Raw genomic sequence first — 20,243 nt, 5'->3', positions numbered from 1 at the left:
GTAATTGCTATCTGACTCATAGAAGGCATCTTCTCCTTCTCCTCCTGATTCAGATGAGGCAGAGAAATTATTGACCCTCTGTTGTTGATTTCTATTGGTATCCATATAATGATTTTGTTTATAAAAATCAGGTCTAAGATATGGATAAGCTAGTTCTATCGAATAAAACCTTTTCTCTTTTATGAGTTTGTCGTTTTTACGCTTTTCTAAATAGTTTACAAACGATTCCACTTCTTTATTGAGGTCTTCTAATTTTTTCATAGTCTCTTCTACATTACCTAGTTGTTTAATAGCTTCTTCTAAAATCTCTATTTCTTTTTTAATATCTAATGCTAGTTCTTTGGCCGTCTCTACTATAAGCATCATTAAATCTCGCGAGCAGCGACTCGCGATCATGCTCCATTTTTCTATAAAGTTGCGATGGTGTACGAATAAACCTGGGATATTTCTTACTCGCAGCCCCATAGGGATTATGCCTGATTTAAGATAAACTAGCATAAATTCCCCATGGGCTTCCATTCGTCTTAATTTCTTTTTAAGATCAAATAGTTTTTTGTAATCATCTTGTCCTCTCTGAGTATTAGACGAGGAGTTTGTGGCATCTGACAAGGTATTTGATGTACCTATTAATAATGCAAATTCTGCATCAGTGAATCCAAAGGTTTGAATTTGTGCCATCTCTTAATTTGATTCTGATGTTAATATCTCTTTACTCAAAGAATGGAGTGATGAGAGAAGATTTTAGATAAAGGATGCAGAAGAAATAGAAAAATATCTCTTATAGAAGATACTAAACCAGGCTACCAATGTAACTAGAGGTTAGGATAACAATATAATATATAGAATAAGGACAGCCAACCCTACACAGACAAGCTGTGGGTATAATACTTGTAAACAACAAGGGTTCCCTGTATGCAACAAAATAACAGTCAACCCCTAGGTCAGGGAATAAATCAGTGGAAAAAACTACCTAGGCAGTAATTGTAAAATAAATACACAGTAATACAAGGACCAACACTAAGAGTGAACAGTTTCCAAATAGTTACACAAGTTTATTGTAAACACATAAACAATAGCTAAAAAATATACATTTCATGAAAATTGAGTATATATTAATCATCACATAAAAATGTTAAACATAAAAGAGTAAGTTGTGTGTCGACGCGTTTCGGCGACCAGCGCCTTTCTCAAGACAGATTACAACTTTCTGCAAAAAATAAAACAGTGTATAGTTTAATTTTTCCATTCTCAGTTATTGTAATGTTATCTCAACATAAATATGAATAACTTGGAAGATGACTAGTATCAACTATGTGTTCTATTTAAACAAGGAAACGCTGTTCAGACAACAAATGGTCCTAAAATAATCCAAAATTGGCAAGGCATCAATCACATAACATAACCTCCATTATAGCCTGCTGTTATTTAAATTCATTCCAACGTGTGTTAATGGCCTAATGTACTATTAATACATATTCTCATTCTTTCATGCCCTGATATTTAATGAACGTTATTTCACAAATGATTATTTATAAAAAACATGATAGTCTCAAAAATATATACATTTATTTACGTGTCAGAAAGAATTCTCTATGTCTACATCAGTCATAGGTGTTCAGAATAAAGCTATAAATCTCATTCAAATAGGACAGATACAAAGGAGATATTAGATGGAAAAGACAAGAAAGAGTCTAATAGTTAGGTGCTTTATATTTTATGTCGCCACTTCTCATCACTATGAGGAAATCTTGGTTATTTAAAACACAAGAGAGTGCCTATTCCATCTATTTTATCTCTAAAAGAATACTTATCTTTTTTACAGATACCTATATAGAGAATTTGCTCTTTCTTACACTAATTTCATCGCTGGCGGTTATTAGCAGGTTCCTAGACTCAGATCACCCATCTAGTTGTCACTTACCCCAGGTAAAAATGGATTTGACACATAGGTCAGGATTGCGACGCTAGTGATGTTCCATCTACTTCTTTGAACCGGGGTTCACGTTTCTGATTATAAAATTGATTCTGTAATGTTGTTAATGAAGACAGAAACCATTTATTATTATAGGTGTGCAGGGCTACAGTCAATTAATTCATTTCTGAAAAGGACATTTTATTTAAAGAGAGAACAACTAACCTCTTCTCAAGCTTCTTCAGTTTTTATATTGTATCGCGACTATTTGAATATTTCAGTTTATGTCGCCAAGATAAAAGACCTGCCTGCTGGTCAAGACACGCTATAATGGTGACCATGTCCGATCAAATGCAAACTCTCAAAGAGATATGTAGCCTAAATACGCTTCTTACCCGTGATAATGCTTTAAATAGCGTTGCCTCCACACTTTGTTTATTTTGTAATCACTTTTAGAATTCTAGATTCCCAACGATATCTGTTGAATGATACAATTAAAACATAAAAAATCGATAAATTCTTTATGTCAAAATGCGACATATTATCCATGACGCACCCTGTTAGATTCTTACCGGGCTGCTTGCTAAATAACAGACGTCGGTAATTGGAAATTGGTAACCGATTAACACTTGATAGGCTCTTGATGGCCGTGTGCGTAGCTAAACTCGAATCCAAAAAATAAAGACAAAAGAACAAACACCATAATTGTTATTATATAGAAAAGAAGGGGCTTCTCATTAAAGCTCTCCTCTTTCAAAGTGTAGATAACGCTTCCATATAACGTACCTATATGGTGAACACTTCAACTTTCCCGTGATGTGGCGTAATGGAGTTCACAGAAATAATTTACGTTTCCGCAGCTTGTCAAATTCCTACCGGATGACAAATAGCATTGCGTTATAAATCTTGCCGGTGATTTCAAAAGGCTTATTCAAGGCGCCCGACTCTAAGTCAAAGCGAGTAATTTCTCTTAATCTGTGTCAGCAGAAAACCTACCTTAGATTCGTAGATAGCAACCGCGTGGAGGCGAACGTCTGACTCGGACGTGGTTCCGTGGTCGAATAAAGATTAGGACGGATTCGCGCGTTTTTATGTGTCCACTGCTGCGAGTAATTGAACTAAACCCGACGTCACTCAGGCTCATAGAACGCGAGAACAGACTCTGCTGTAGTGATATACACCATTAATAGCGATCTGTAGTTTTTTGAAGGGCAAAATAAACAATTTGTTCTCTGTTCTGTGCTACTCTATATCAAACTTTACTTGCCAATGTGAAAATCGACAACAAATTAAATAAAACAGAAAATATAAAAGTTATCGGTGCAACAGTAAAAAGGCTATGTTTTAACTAGTTTTCAGCTAAATAAAAGGAAGCATTTCTTTATGTATTCCCCTCTACTGTTGCACTTCTCTAGCTGTATATTTAAAAAATTGCGTTCTCCCATGGGATTTCACTATTCAACCCCTCACGGAATGTGTTGAGGGAAAAAATCCAGAAAACTTCGCGTTTTTTGCGTATCGCCTCATCTCCTTTGTCATCTGCAGTATTAATTTTTTCTAATATGCGCCAAGTAAAATCATTGGGACCATGGCCATGGTCCAAAAAATGTTTCACAATTGGTGCAGTGACTTTCTTCGTTCTGACCGCTGAGCGATGCTCGGTCAATCTTGTCTGTATTGCACGAGATGTTTCACCCACATACCCCTGCGGGCACGGGCATTCTAAAAAATATATAACGTTTGATGTTTTACAATTAAACATCTCGTTGGCACTGGTTGTATATCCATTGTGAGTGAAAGTTACTCCTTTATGAATATTTGCACAAGATTTACAACTTGAGCAAGGAAACGTGCCTTTCACAGGATTATCTCCTGTAAGGGATTTCTGTGCCAAGTGGTGGGAATCTGTGGATCTTTTCATTCTAGAATGGACGATATGATCTTTAATATTTTTGTTTCGCCTGTGGGCGAAAAGAGGTTTTTCTAGTTTAATTGCTCCATTGCTATTCAAAATATGCCATGAGGAGTTAATAACTTGTTTCACTTTCGCATTGACTGTTGAATGACGTGTGATGCAAACTAGTTTGTTCGCTTCTATCTTGGGTTTACTTCTCAACAAGCAGTCTCTATCATAGTACCGGGCTCTTTTGTACGAATCTCGCACTAGTCGGTGTGGATAGCCACGGTCTAAGAATTTCTGTTTCATCTGAGCTGCCTGTAAATCAAAATCTTGGAGGTTAGAGCAATTTCTCCTCACTCTCAAAAATTGAGAGAAAGGGATACTTTGTCTCTGATTTCTGGGATGAAAACTTCGAAAGTGCAGGAGAGTATTCCTGGCCGTAGGTTTTATAAAAAGATCTACTTTCAATTTACCTTCCTCATGGAAGATCCAAATATCTAAAAATTCCACCATCTCAGAGTTAATATGAGAGGTGAATTTAAGATTTTGATCACATGAATTTAGCCATGCCAAAAATTCATCCAATGCCTCCTTCCCATCAGTCCAGATAAAAAAGATATCGTCTATATATCTGGACCAATGGGAAACGGACTCATGGAAGGGCGCTACTTCATTATAAATATGGCGAGCCTCAAATTCAGCCATATAAATATTCGCTACAGAAGGTGCCACCGAAGCCCCCATGCTGACTCCTTTTGTTTGTCGATAAAGGTTGTGTCCAAATTCAAATATGTTTTCCGTAAGCACCATACGGAGACATTGCAGTAAAAAGGTCTTAGGGCAAGGTACAGAGTAGAGGTCAATAAACCATTCTACTGCTGTTAGAGCCTCTCTAATAGGAATGTTACTGTAGAGAGACTCTATATCCAGAGTAACGAGAAGTTCTCGTGACGAGTTAAAACTAATACTCTCCACTTTGTTTATCATAGCACTAGTATCTTTAATGTATGATGGAACATTGGGTATACAGGGACATAGGAAAGTGTCCACATATTTAGAAAGTGCCTCAGTGGGTGTGCCTATCGTGGAGACGATAGGTCTGTAAGGAGGATTTTTTTCATCCTTATGAATCTTCGGTTGTCCGTAAATGCAAGCAGTCTTGCCTGCATGAGTATTTAAATAGTCAAACTCTTTGGCATTTATTTCACCATTTTCTAATGCTCAGGCGCTGATCAAACGAATCTCCTTCGTAATTTTGTTAATTGGATTGTACCTTTCTGGCTGGTAAAAGGTTTGGTTTTCCAGCATTTTTAGCATATTGAGCTCATAGACTTTGGAATCAAGTACTGCTATTCCTCCTCCCTTATCACAACTCTTGATTGTGATTGATGTATCTGAGGCAAGTTCATATAGGGCAGCGTGTTCTAATTTGTCTAAATTGTAAATTGGTTTAGGAATAAACCGAATGGTTTTTTCCAGTTTTTTAAGGACAACCAACTCAAAAGCCGCTACCTCTGGTCCAATCTGATCTAGGGATGGGCTGAATGTGGATGGAAGTCTAAGGGTCACAGGTTCTACTGGTAATGCATCAGCCGATTCATTTTGGAAGAACTTTTTTAATCGGATCTTCCGAAAGAAAGATATTATATCACTATATAACTCGAAGACGTTAGTGCCACAATGGGGAACAAACGACAATCCTTTCGATAAAAGACTAACACTGGAATCATTTAGAGGGGTACTGGAAAGATTAAATATAGGAATTACATTCCCGCTTTCCAGTATTGTCTGTTTCTTGTCTCTCTGACAAACTGAGGTTCCTGCTGTTGGTAATGGTTCTGAGGATCTTGTTGATAGTTGGGATCCTGTTGGTAATGATGCTGGGGTTTGTATCCTCCCCTGGTCTGTGTTTGGAACCTCACTCTGGATCGCCCACGGCGACCCCCGCGGTTGCCTAAAAAAGGAGTCTGATTTTTGTTTCGTTTACCTTGAGCAGAGTTGTAATTGCTATCTGACTCATAGAAGGCATCTTCTCCTTCTCCTCCTGATTCAGATGAGGCAGAGAAATTATTGACCCTCTGTTGTTGATTTCTATTGGTATCCATATAATGATTTTGTTTATAAAAATCAGGTCTAAGATATGGATAAGCTAGTTCTATCGAATAAAATCTTTTCTCTTTTATGAGTTTGTCGTTTTTACGCTTTTCTAAATAGTTTACAAACGATTCCACTTCTTTATTGAGGTCTTCTAATTTTTTCATAGTCTCTTCTACATTACCTAGTTGTTTAATAGCTTCTTCTAAAATCTCTATTTCTTTTTTAATATCTAATGCTAGTTCTTTGGCCGTCTCTACTATAAGCATCATTAAATCTCGCGAGCAGCGACTCGCGATCATGCTCCATTTTTCTATAAAGTTGCGATGGTGTACGAATAAACCTGGGATATTTCTTACTCGCAGCCCCATAGGGATTATGCCTGATTTAAAATAAGCTAGCATAAATTCCCCATGGGCTTCCATTCGTCTTAATTTCTTTTCAAGATCAAATAGTTTGTTGTAATCATCTTGTCCTCTCTGAGTATTAGACGAGGAGTTTGTGGCATCTGACAAGGTATTTGATGTACCTATTAATAATGCAAATTCTGCATCAGTGAATCCAAAGGTTTGAATTTGTGCCATCTCTTAATTTGATTCTGATGTTAATATCTCTTTACTCAAAGAATGGAGTGATGAGAGAAGATTTTAGATAAAGGATGCAGAAGAAATAGAAAAATATCTCTTATAGAAGATACTAAACCAGGCTACCAATGTAACTAGAGGTTAGGATAACAATATAATATATAGAATAAGGACAGCCAACCCTACACAGACAAGCTGTGGGTATAATACTTGTAAACAACAAGGGTTCCCTGTATGCAACAAAATAACAGTCAACCCCTAGGTCAGGGAATAAATCAGTGGAAAAAACTACCTAGGCAGTAATTGTAAAATAAATACACAGTAATACAAGGACCAACACTAAGAGTGAACAGTTTCCAAATAGTTACACAAGTTTATTGTAAACACATAAACAATAGCTAAAAAATATACATTTCATGAAAATTGAGTATATATTAATCATCACATAAAAATGTTAAACATAAAAGAGTAAGTTGTGTGTCGACGCGTTTCGGCGACCAGCGCCTTTCTCAAGACAGATTACAACTTTCTGCAAAAAATAAAACAGTGTATAGTTTAATTTTTCCATTCTCAGTTATTGTAATGTTATCTCAACATAAATATGAATAACTTGGAAGATGACTAGTATCAACTATGTGTTCTATTTAAACAAGGAAACGCTGTTCAGACAACAAATGGTCCTAAAATAATCCAAAATTGGCAAGGCATCAATCACATAACATAACCTCCATTATAGCCTGCTGTTATTTAAATTCATTCCAACGTGTGTTAATGGCCTAATGTACTATTAATACATATTCTCATTCTTTCATGCCCTGATATTTAATAAACGTTATTTCACAAATGATTATTTATAAAAAAACATGATAGTCTCAAAAATATATACATTTATTTACGTGTCAGAAAGAATTCTCTATGTCTACATCAGTCATAGGTGTTCAGAATAAAGCTATAAATCTCATTCAAATAGGACAGATACAAAGGAGATATTAGATGGAAAAGACAAGAAAGAGTCTAATAGTTAGGTGCTTTATATTTTATGTCGCCACTTCTCATCACTATGAGGAAATCTTGGTTATTTAAAACACAAGAGAGTGCCTATTCCATCTATTTTATCTCTAAAAGAATACTTATCTTTTTTACAGATACCTATATAGAGAATTTGCTCTTTCTTACACTAATTTCATCGCTGGCGGTTATTAGCAGGTTCCTAGACTCAGATCACCCATCTAGTTGTCACTTACCCCAGGTAAAAATGGATTTGACACATAGGTCAGGATTGCGACGCTAGTGATGTTCCATCTACTTCTTTGAACCGGGGTTCACGTTTCTGATTATAGTCTGTGTAGTCTTCTACTGAGTTGCTTGGTGATCCAGGTGTCGAAGGTGTTCCCATAGTGCAACTTGCTGGTGACTAGGTCATAAGTGACAGTTTTTCTAGTGTTGCTTGGGAGCCATTTGAACATCTTCCTCAGTATATTCAGGCTGTGGAAGCAGGATGCAGTGACAGAGTTGACTTGTGATGCCATGTCAAGTTTGCTGTCAATGATTAATCTGAGGTTCTTGGGGAGGGTGCTGAGTGTGGATCAGAGTTCAACCAGCCACCAGTTGGAGTCCCATGGAGAGGATTTTTTGCTGAAGCTCAATATATCTGTCTTATCTGTGTTTAGCTTGAAACAGTTGGCTTTCATACAGTTGGGACATCAATCATGCAGGCAGTGAACTTGTTTCTTGTTTTGGGACTCCTGCCCGAGAAAGATATTATGGGCTGTATGTCATCAGCGTAACAGAGGTTGTTGATGTCATGTGCGTGGATGACGTTGGTCAGAGGGATCATGTATGCGCTGAGGAGGGTGGGGCTAAGCAAAGTTCCTTGAGTCACTTGATGATAGCTTATTTTCTATCTGACTAAGCAATCAATCAAAGCATCTTTATTCGGCTGTGAAACCCACAATGAAAGCAATTTAAAATACATGCAAAGAAGAATTTAAATAAACATCAACCGCGACCAACATGTATCATATAGAGTTTGAATAAAAGCATGGCATACATAGATAAATAGACTAAAAAAGTACAAGATGTCAGTCAAAGTGCATGGTACTTCTTAAACGTACAGCTGCTTTCAGAAACAAGCTTACTCTAGAACAGGTTTCATTGTCAATTAAATCTTGCAGACACCTAAAAGCTTGTTGGCATTTCAATAATTTCTGAGCCTTAAAAGGGTACTCAATGCACTTTCATAATTAATTGGTAGTTTCCACAGAAAAAGGGCAAATGAATCATGGCTTGCTTAGATACATTGTTGCACGCGCAATCTCGTAAACTCAAATTCTGCTCGAAACCTCGCATGAAGTAGAGGGAATATTTCAGGGTTCCTGCTCTAAATCGACATAGAAGCAACCACACCCAGCTTCCAGTTGTATTCACCAGATAATCTGTTGTCACAGCACTAAAATGAGCAAGTAAGCAATCCCCAATGCTGGGCTTCTGTGATTCCTCATGCAACAGAATACCTTGCAATTTTTCTAACAGGGCCTGTGCTTGCTTTCTGCTGGGTAGCTCACCTATAACTGACTCAGAAAGAGCGAACATTACACCAATTCCTTTCAATTACTTTTTTATGTAGGACAGCCTGGGAATAGAGAGCCTTTTGTCACATGCCAGGCAGTCAAAGGTATATTTCTAGTGAGTGAGGCTTTCACATTGCTTATCACAGAGAGCCACAGCAGCGCAGGACGAATGTGTATTTGGCCACATAAATAGGTTAGTGTTAACTCCTTATGATAAATAAAATGTGAGGTCGATGCAGGCAGCAAAACTAATTTTCTTCCATTTGCGGTGGCTGCGGATCACTAATGCCCCATATTCCTGCCCTGTAGGTAGCAATATGTACACACTGAGCTGAATATATTTATAGCAATGGGACAAGGGCCCTACCTCCTGGTGGTGATGGTAAGCTAAGCAGGGAGCCTACTGCTTTCAACCATTTCATTCTATTTTGCATGATTTGAGTCACCCATGAGCTAGAAGCGCTAAATAAAATCCCTAAATATGTAAAAGCGCTGCAGTGCAGTAAAGTATTTGACCCTACCATGATGGGTGATGATGGTATGTGTTCTGGCCGCAGCAGATAGTAAACGATTTTGAGAAACTGGTCCTGAGATCTAATTTCTCCACAAATTCCACAAAAGAATTGACTTCAATACGTAAGGCTTTCAGGGTGCGGGCCATTAATACACCATCATCCGCATATAAAAGTACAGGAATGGGTGCACCGTTTACCATGGGGACATCGGCGGTGCTATTTATAAGATTCAGACTGAGGTCATTTATATATAAAATAAATAGCAAAAGGGCAAGCACACACCCTTGACGCACACCCCTTTCAACATTAAAAACATCACATACTACCCCAAAGGTCCCAACCTAACACATGCTTTTGTCTCATCATGGACAGATATTAAAGTGTTTTCCATCTGTTAAAATAGAGCAGATCCAGTGGGGAGTGGGTCCTTGGATTTCAGTTTTGTGCAGGTGTCTGATGATGGGGTGAGAGACCATGTCAAATGTTGCAGAAAGGTCAGGGAGAATGAGGGCTGCCATGTCTTCTGTGTCGAGGACAATAATGATATTGTCTGTGGCGGCGATGAGTGGTGTTTCTGTACTGTGGTTGGGGCTGAATCCAGACTGCATGTCAACAAGGAGCTGGTGGTTGGTGAATCATTGGTTGAATAGTTTCTCTAAATCCTTTGCTGGGTGTTGCAGGAGGGAGATGGAGTAGTTTCTGTCCTGTAACTCCAGTTCTGTAGTAGGGGTATCTCTGTTATAGTCATAATCTAGTGAATAGTCCCGCCCATGTGCGTGGACCCCGGCAATCAAAAATAATCTCTTAAATTGTCAAAAAATTGCAGAACTGCAAAGACACTTAAGAGAGAATTTAAAGACAAATAATGCAGCCTATATCCACAGGCTACACTGTCCAGTACTTCAACTAGAAATTCCACCAAAAAACACACAAATAGCACAGCCTGCCCAGTTTCTTCCATAGAGAAACTTGCCTCTACCAGTAAAAGCCTCTGGAATGATAGGGAGGAAGGCATGGACAGACAAGCTCCATAGGCTGCCATTATGTGGCTTAAATAGGATACTGTGCCTTTAAGAGAACTTTCCAGAACTTCTCCCAGTATCCCAGAATGCACAGCAGGTCCCTCTTACTTCAAGTTCTTTTTGAAGGCGTAACACGCCAGACCTGTAGCATTCCTTACATGAATATCTCTCTCCACCGGGGAGGCGGGCGGGCGCTTATGACTATAACAGAGATACCCCTACTACAGAACTGGAGTTACAAGACAGAAACTACTCCTTCTGTAGTAGGGGATGTCTGTGTATAGTCATAATCTAGTGAATAGAATGGCAAGCCTATCCCCACACTAAAGCGGCGGTGGAGAAAAGAGAAATAACACCACTACTGTGCGAACAGATTTCGCAGCGAAGCCTGCCCAACCTGAGCGTCTGCCCTGGCATCAGTGTCCAGGCAGTAATGCTTATCAAAGGTATGGACCGACTTCCAAGTGGCCTCCTTGCAGATTTCTGCAATTGGAACATTACGGAGCAAAGCTGTCGTGGCAGCTTTGCCCCTGGTGGAATGAGCCTTAGGTTTACCCCCTAAGGTCTTACCAGCTTTTTGGTAACACAACTGTATGCAGGACACAATCCACCTAGAGATAGATTGCTTAGAGGTCGCAAGACCTGTCCTGACTGATCCATAATTGATAAATAATTAGTCTGACCTACGAATATCTTTGGTTTTATCCAGATAAAATTTCAACACCCTCCTGACATCCAGGGAATGTAAAGACCTATCTGCTGGAGATGAAGGATTCTGAAAAAACATAGGCAAAGTTATGGTCTGGTTGACATGAAAATCAGAAATAACCTTGGGAAGAAATTTAGGGTGAGTACGCATAACAACCTTAGCAGCATGAAATACAGTATAAGGTTTTTGGCAACACAACGCCTGAATTTCACTCACCCTGCGGGCCGATGTAATGGCCACGAGGAACGCCGCCTTCCAGGACAGGTGCTGCAATGAAGCCTTATGAATAGGTTCAAAAGGCTCCTTCATCAATCTGGACAGCACCACATTCAATTCCCATGAAGGCGAAGGAAGCCTGACAGGAGGGAACACTTTCTTCAAGCCTTCCAGAAAATCTTTAATCACAGAGATCTGGAAGAATGAAGTCTGCGAAGGGCATTTCCCGTAGGCAGTCAATGCAGCGAGATGAACCTTAATGGAATGGACATTAAGGCCAGACTGCGCCAAATATAGAAGGTAAGGAAGGATGACATCTTCCTTGCACGTCGTTGGGTCATAGTTCTTGGACTTGCACCAGATACAGAACCTCTTCCACTTGTAAGCATAGGAAGTCCGAGTGGAAGGTTGCTTAGATTCCTTCAGTATGTCCATGCAATCTTCGGGCAGATTCAAATGGCCATATTGCACTATCTCAGGAGCCATGCCGCCAAACTCTCAGACGAAAGGTTGGGGTGCAACATCTGTCCCTCGAACTTCGTGAGAAGGTCCGAATGTGAGGAAGGAGCGACCGGTGAAGCAGGTCCGTGAACCACCACTGTCTGGGCCATTCCGGGGCAATCAGGATCATCCGAGCCCGGGACCGGGACAGTTTGATGAGCACCGTCGGAATCAGGGGAATAGGTGGAAAAGCGTACATAAAGCTGTTCGACCAGTTGATCCATAGCGCATTCTCCAGCGTCCCCTGCTGGTAATACCTGGAGGCGAAGTCTCGGCATTTGCTGTTTTCGGCGGTGGCGAACAGATCTACGTCTGGAGTCCCCCACCTTGCGAAGACTTCTCCTAGTACTTCGTCGTTTATGACCCATTCGTGGTTTTCCTGAATCAGTCTGCTCAGTGCGTCTGCCTGAACATTCTGCACACCTGGTAGATGGGTGGCCGTTATCGTCAATCCTCTGGCCAGAAGCCAATGCCAGATCGTCTGCGCCTCCTGTGACAGGGTGCGCGATCTCGAGCCCCCCTGGTTGTATTGCCCGTTTGCACAAGCAGAGAGTTGGTCTGGAAGGACGGAAGAAAGGCCTTCAGCGCCAAGTGAACAGCTCTGAGTTCCAGGAAATTGATGTGATACGTGGACTCCGTCTGAGACCACGTCCCTTGAATCTGTAAGTCTCCGGAGTGCGCCCCCCAGCCGTGGAGAGATGCATCCGTCACGATAGTCTGCGTGGGAATGTCCTTGTGGAAGGGAACCCCTCTCAGGAGATTCTCCGCTGAACACCACCACTTCAGGGACTGAAGAGCATGCAGAGACAGTTGTATCCTGTCGTCCCAAGATCCTTTCCTCTGATCCCACTGGTCCTCCAAGCACTCTTGCAACGGTCTCATGTGCAGTCGTGCGTGTGGCGTCAGGAAGATACAAGAGGCCATCGATCCCAGTAGAGAAGACACCGTCCTCACTGTTGTAGATGGAGTGGTCATAAGAGCCTGAGCCTTCCGAAGGAGTGATAATCGTCGCTCCTCCGAAGGAGACACGCTTGCTGACAGCGTATTGATGGAGGCTCCCAAGTACTGTATGCACTGGACCGGAGTCGGGACAGACTTGGACATGTTTATGTGCAACCCCAGCTTGTTCAAGAGAACGCACGTCTTCTGGAAGTGTGCTTGCGCTTCCGAGAAGGAGGAGGCCTTGATCAACCAATCCTCCAGGTACGGGTAGACGAACACCTTGTTCTTCCTCAGGTGTGCTGCTACCACCGCCATGCACTTCGAGAAGGTTCTTGGCGCAGACTTCAGTCTGAATGGCAGTACTGTGTATTGATAATGATCGGCGCCGACTTGGAATCGCAGGAACTTCCTGTGTTTGTGTGCAATGGGCACATGGAAGTATGCATCCTGTAGGTCTATGGCACACAGCCAGTCTCCCCGTTACAGCTGAGGATAAATCTGATGCAACAACAGCATGCAAAACTTTTCTCTGCGAATCCACTTGTTTGCTTGCCGCAAATCCAGAATGGGCCTGAACTCGTTCTTGTCCTTTTTGCGAACCAGGAAGAACCGGGAGTACAGACCTCTTCCTCTTTGAGAGAGAGGTACGTCTTCTATCGCCCTTTTCCTTAACAGTATATCGGCCTCCACCTAGAGCTCGCGCAGCTGAAACTGCGAGCTGACCGGAGGGATTGATGGAGGCGGGCTGGTGAACCGAAGACTGTATCCATTGCAAACAATATTCAGCACCCACTTGTCCTGAGTAATTTTTCTCCACTCTGCCAGAAAAAATGTAACGCTTCCCCCCACCGGAGTGGGTAACGGATGTAGGGGAAGTAAGTGCTCAGGGCCTAGACCCGGCCGGGCCTTTAGTAGCTGTTGCCGACTGGTGGCTGCCTCTGCCTATCTGGCGCTTCTGGAACGGTCTTCGGAACTGCTGCTGTTGTTGCTGCTGCTGCTGTCCTGAAGACTGGCCACGCCCTCTGCCCTGTCCACCGAACCGTCTCTGGAACAGGCGGCACGACTTCTTGTTATCCTTGGGTTTTTCCAAACCCACAGCCGTGAGCGTTACGGCCTCCGCCTTCATGCGGGCCATTTCATCATCCGCATGTTTTCCAAATAGGGTTTCGGCAGAGAATGGTAGATTGGCAACCCTTTGTTGTGCGTCAGGTTTTAGCGACGTGAGGCGGAGCCAGGCGTGTCTTCGCTGGTTAATCCCATGGCAGAAACCATGCGCCACCAGCAGGGAAGAGTCGGCTGCGGCACTGATGACCTGATTCGCCACCAACATCCCCTCATTCAACACCTCTTGGAAATCTTCTCTCTTATCACGCGGCAGATGTTCCACAAACTGCTGGAGGGATTTCCAGAGTGCTCGGTCATACCGTCCCAACAAGGCCGTGGCACTTGCAGACTTCATGGAAGTCGCCGACGTCCCACAAACCTTTCTCCCAGACGAATCCAGCCACCTAGACTCCTTATCTGGTGGAACTGTGGATGAAGGAGTGGTGGCATGCTGTTTACGAGCTGCCGTCACAATCACAGAGTCTGGAGGGGGTGCCACCCTTAGAAAAGCCGGATCCGAGTCGGGAGCCCGGTATTTTTTTCTGCAGTCTATAGGGGGCCGCCTTAGTCACCGCCGGGGTGAGAAAAAGGTCCATGGCCGGATCTTCCAGGCCCGGTACCAGTGGTAGTAATGGCCAAGATAGATGTTTCTGGTGCAGCGTCTCGAAGATCACCGATGTCTTGGGTGTGGGCACCGTCAACGAGATGCCCAATTTTGCTGCGCCTCGTAAAAGGACATCCTGGAAAGACACCAGATCATCAACCGGTGAAACCCTTGTTTCCGGTGACTCCGACAAAGTCGGAGAATAGTCCCTGGTCCCTGAAGACCTAGTCTGGGAACGAGACCTGTGCCTCCTGTGGCGCCGTCTCGACCGTGTGGACGACCTGTTGCGCGATCGTTCCCTCCTCCTGGAACGTGATCGCGATCTCCCAGTACGTGGACGCTCCGCAGGTTTCCGTGGAGGCGTCTTCCGTGGCCTATCCTGGGGTTTAGGTTTTGGGGTCCCCTTAGGCGGTGTAGGGAGCCGAGGCAGTGACACCGACCTCGGCGGAAGGACAGGAGGTATCTCCGACCGAGGAGCGGGCCCATGAGGCAGGACCGGTGGCGGTGGCTGCCCCCCGGGAGGAATTGGTGGTAGCGGTGGATTGAAGGGAGGATCCTCCTTAGGTAGAGGCGGAGGCGACTTAGGGCGAGGTGATGTATAAACCACCGAGTTCCCGAGCCCGGTGACTTCTTCGGGGGAGGTGACTGCGAACCAGCCCCTCCAGTATGTGAGTGCCGCCTCCGGCGGCTTTCACCAGACCCAGCGTGACTTCTGGCGCCAGAACTCCTTCTGCGCCGTTTAGGAGAGGTGGAAAGTCTCAGAGACGCTGATCTCTTTCTTCTCGACGTAGAGCGCTGCTTTTCCGGCGTTGAACTTCGACCCTGCGACGAACGCCGCCTCCTCAACGATGAGTGCTTCTTCCTCGACGCCGAACGTCGCCACCGCGACGACGAACGGTCAGTCCTCGACGACGAGCGCCGACTTCTCCTCTGCCCCGACCGTTTTCTCGCGGTCCTCGACGTCGAGGATCCCCTCGACGCCGACCGTCTGCTCACCGGCGACCGGCGGTGTTACTTCGACGGCGAGCGCCGGTGCCTGTCGGTCCTTCTTCGACGTCGATGGCTCGACGCTGACGTCGACGGTCAATCAATCAATCAATCATAGCATTTATATAGCGCACTACTCACCCGGAGGGTCTCAAGGCGCTGGGGGGGGGGGGGTCCGCTACTGCTCGAACAGCCAGGTCTTGAGCTGCTTCCTGAAGGCGAGTTGGTCCTGGGTCAGGCGGAGGTGGGTCGGAAGGGAGTTCCAAGTCATGGCAGCCAGGTAGGAGAAGGACCTTCCTCCTGTGGTGGCTCTTCGGATGCGGGGGACGGTGGCGAGGGCGTGGCTGGTCGATCGAAGCTGGCGTTTGGGAGCGTAGAAGTTGAGGCGGCTGTTGAGGTATCCTGGTCCTTGGTTGTGTAGGGCTTTGTGTGCGTGGGTGAGGAGCCGGAAGGTGATTCTCTTGTTGACCGGGAGCCAGTGCAGGTCTCTCAGGTGTCCGGAGATGTGGCTGCGGCGGGGGATGCGACGGTGATATCGACGGAGGCCTACCCCGGCCTTTCGACGTCGAACTTCCACGCTGTCTCAACCCGGAGCCCCGGGGAGATGCGGAACACATCGTCGTCATCCCTCTTGACGTCGTCGTCGATGCAATCGACGGAGACCGGGACCGTTTTCTGGGCTCCCTGCCTCTGGGGAGCCCCCAGAGGCCTCAGCAGAGGCAGAGGGAGCCTCCCCAGCCCCACCTGCAGCCTGCAGCCGTCTCTCCTCGAGGCCTTGAAGCCTAATCTTCAGCCTGTCCCTCAGGGTCCTTGATGAAAAGGTCTGACAGATGTCACATTCTTCAGGGACATGTGCTTCAGGGAGACAGAGTATGCAGACGTCGTGTGGATCAGTCTTGGCCTTCTTTCTTCCACATGCTGGGCACTTGTCGAAGAGAGCAGGCATTTTAGAGCCCTAAAAAGCCTGAACAAATACACAGGAGTGAAGGGAAACACCAAGTACACAAACTGATAGCACTTTAAAGCAAAAAGTCCAATAAACCCTTGAAAAAGGGAGAGCTCAATGCACCAGGGTCCTGTTAGCAGGAGCCGGAAAAAAGAACTGAAAGTAAGAGGGACCTGCTGTGCATTCTGGGATACTGGGAGAAGTTCTGGAAAGTTCTCTTAAAGGCACAGTATCCTATTTAAGCCACATAATGGCAGCCTATGGGGCTTGTCTGTCCATGCCTTCCTCTCTATCATTCCAGAGGCTTTTACTGGTAGAGGCAAGTTTCTCTATGGAAGAAAATGGGCAGGCTGTGCTATTTGTGTGTTTTTTGGTGGAATTTTTAGTTGAAGTACTGGACAGTGTAGCCTGTGGATATAGGCTGCATTATTTGTCTTTAAATTCTCTCTTAAGTGTCTTTGCAGTTCTGCAATTTTTTGACAATTTAAGAGATTATTTTTGATTGCCGGGGTCCACGCACATGGGCGGGACTATTCACTAGATTATGACTATACACAGAGATCCCCTACTACAGAAGGGTCTTTATTTGGAAGGTGAGGCTGGGTCAGTGGATGGTATTTCGGGCAGGTGCATGACTGTCTTTGAATGCCTGTGTTGCTGGCTGGAGTAATTTTCAGTATGGGGGTGCTGGCCAGTTAAATCAAAATATTGGAGGAGGTGGGTGACAACTACTGATGGTACAATGGAAATTAAAGATAATTGTGTTTGCCTAGTGTGCTCTAAGTAAATGCATGTTTTTATTTTAACACTACTACAAATCTTTATTGTAGATAGGAACTGTACCACCAGTGTACTTCCAATGCTTGTCAAATGTTTCCAAATGTGTGTATGCTATAGAAAATAAAACAGCAAAATGTGTTATGTGTGAAAGGTCGCTTTAATACCAAACTTTAGCCTCCTACTTTTTCCCTTTCCAGAAGTCAAGCATAAGTGCCTATTAGGTCACTTAATAGAAATAGCAATGTACAGAAAGATAAATGTAAACATAGGCTTGCATGATGAAACAAGGAGTAGATTTTTGTAGGCACAAGTGCTTTTACTCTTCTATTACCTTTGTCCCTTGTTTAAAAGTATACTTTAAAATGCGTTATTGTTCTGTTGACCTGCTTTCAGGGTATCTGAGGGTGCAGCACACCTAGTTTTATTGTCCCTTCTAAAGTTCAGAAGGGTGCTTTGCATTCCAGAAGTGAAACAGAACCCCTACGTCCCAAGAGGCTGGATATTTTCCTTGGATTAGTAAACTGACTGATATTGCTGCTTCCGTAGACCTGGCCTGTACGATGGTGTAACCTGAGGTAAAGCTTTGCTGTCAGAAGCCAGGGCCTGTAAGAGCTCTGTAATCAAACATATAACTCTGCTGTCAGATGTCCAAGTCTGTAAAATCTTTGCATCCTGGGGGATAGCTCTGCTATAAAGACCTAATCTGGTAAAATCCATGTAACTTTAGGGATAGCAACCTAAACTCGTAAAATATGTTACTGTGTCGAATAGTATTCCTATCTGAAACATGGGTCTGTTAAATCCCTGTGTCTTGAGGGGGGATTTTCAAGGCCCAAGCCTGTGAGTTCTATCCTCTAGCTACTATCTGTGAAATTTGAGACATAGCTTTGTGGCCAGATGCTTAAGCATGGAAGACCTTTGTAACCTGAGGGATAACTCTTCTGTTTGTGGTCTGAGAGTGTAAAATCTTTGTAACCTCAGGAATAGTTTTGTTGTCATATGCCTGAGCTTGTAAGTGCTCTGTAATATAAAGTTAGTTCTGCTGCCATCGGATCTGTAGGAACAGTGCAATATGAGTGATAGCTTTGCTGTGATATGGCTGAGCTTTTAAGAGACCCCAAACCTGGAGCATCAGCTCTTGGAGGCCTGGATCTACGATATGTCTCATAAAGGTTATATTTGCTGCCAGAAGCCTCAGGATCAAAGATGTCTATAAAAGAGACCGATTTGTTGCCATAGGATTAATTTTAATAATTATCATCAACAACTTTATTAACGATTACTATGATCATAAAAGTACATCACATAGAATATTTGATATCATAGACAAATAAATATTACTTTAAATTAGTACTGTACATCCCTATATATAGCTTTTTCCCTTCTCCTTTTTCCTTTTCCCTCCTTTTTTGTTCTTCTTTAATATATTAGAGATGTAAATTATGTCACATACTGATTTATATTAACTATATTGTTTTGTATCCTATGAAATTGCCTATCTTTGATCTCCAATAAACAAATTATGACACAAAAAAAAATATCGAAGTACAATATTAACAGGGCACTGGCCTGTTGCAGGCTCACCAAGGCCGTCTAACTACTTTGTTATACAGATTGTACGTGTGTGTGTTTTATTGGTGCATCTAAAGACACTGCAAGACTCATTACCAGACTGTATGATAAAAATTATTCCCTGCCTACCATAGGAATTAGGATTGATGGTTTGATTACCTCATGGGATTTACACTTTTGGGGCCTTTGGTATCGTCTGCTTGGACTAATTAGGACTTCATAGCAGGTTCCTGCGAGAAATACTTTTTACTTTATGCCACATTGCGTCTGAATTAATTATTATTTTTGGCTCAGCTTTGAAAAAGTTTACGTGACAAAACACGTGTCGGCTGCAGGTTGTCCTTGATATCACACTTTATTTCATATGGACTGTGAAAAATACTGGGAAGAATAAATACAATCCATATACATTCGTATTTTGGAGTTCTTTATTATTGTTCTGCAGCACTGTCTTATTTCTATAGAGGTTATCTTGCTCACATACTTTGAGCAAAGAGTATGTCAAAGTGATATGTTCAATTTATTAGTTTAACTACACAAAGAAAGCTCATACGGTTGCTTGCTTGGGTAGAACCAAGTATAGGTAAATTGTGTTGAAAAATATCTCAGAATCTGTCCCGCAGATGACTGTGCCTGCTATTGCCCGATTTCACTTATTAGCAGTAAACTCAAACTATAAGCCACGAATCTGGCTACCAGACTTCTCCAAGTCATATCTAAGCTGGTTCACTTAGATCAGTGTGGCTTCATGCCCTAATGTAGTACCAGGCACAGCATCTGCAGGGTGCATGTGGCCCTGGCATGTTGACCATAGCGCTGGCATGTCGACATTGACATGATATGTCAAAAAACGTGCTCCTAATGATACATTAGTTGCATCCCCTTTAGGCACACTATTATAGGTTCCTAACAAATTAGGACTCCACTGTTTCCATTGCGTTTTTGTATTTCTTTTTTATTAGTATTGTTCGCAATTGTTCATGATAATTCATACATGAGAATTCATAAATGAAATTCGTAAATCATTCCATTTCTTGTTTCCTTATTCATTCTTTCATGATGTCATAAGTTTATGCTTGGCTCCAATGCATTTCGGGCATTCTATAAGCCCTTCCTCAGGGAGCATCACTGTAAGTATGAATTATAAACGCAATCAGGGACTAACATATGAACTTGAACATAAACATAGGCATAAACAATAGGCATAAACAATAAACAATAAATATTATCACATCATGCAGTACATATTAGTCACGTATGCTCTCGGAAAACTAAAAGTATAAGT

The sequence above is a fragment of the Lissotriton helveticus genome, chromosome 7 (genome assembly GCF_964261635.1).
Source record: "Lissotriton helveticus chromosome 7, aLisHel1.1, whole genome shotgun sequence".
NCBI classification, from domain to species: Eukaryota; Metazoa; Chordata; class Amphibia; order Caudata; family Salamandridae; genus Lissotriton; species Lissotriton helveticus.
The sequence above is the reverse complement of the archived record's forward strand: the minus strand, read 5'-3'. Positions refer to the sequence as shown.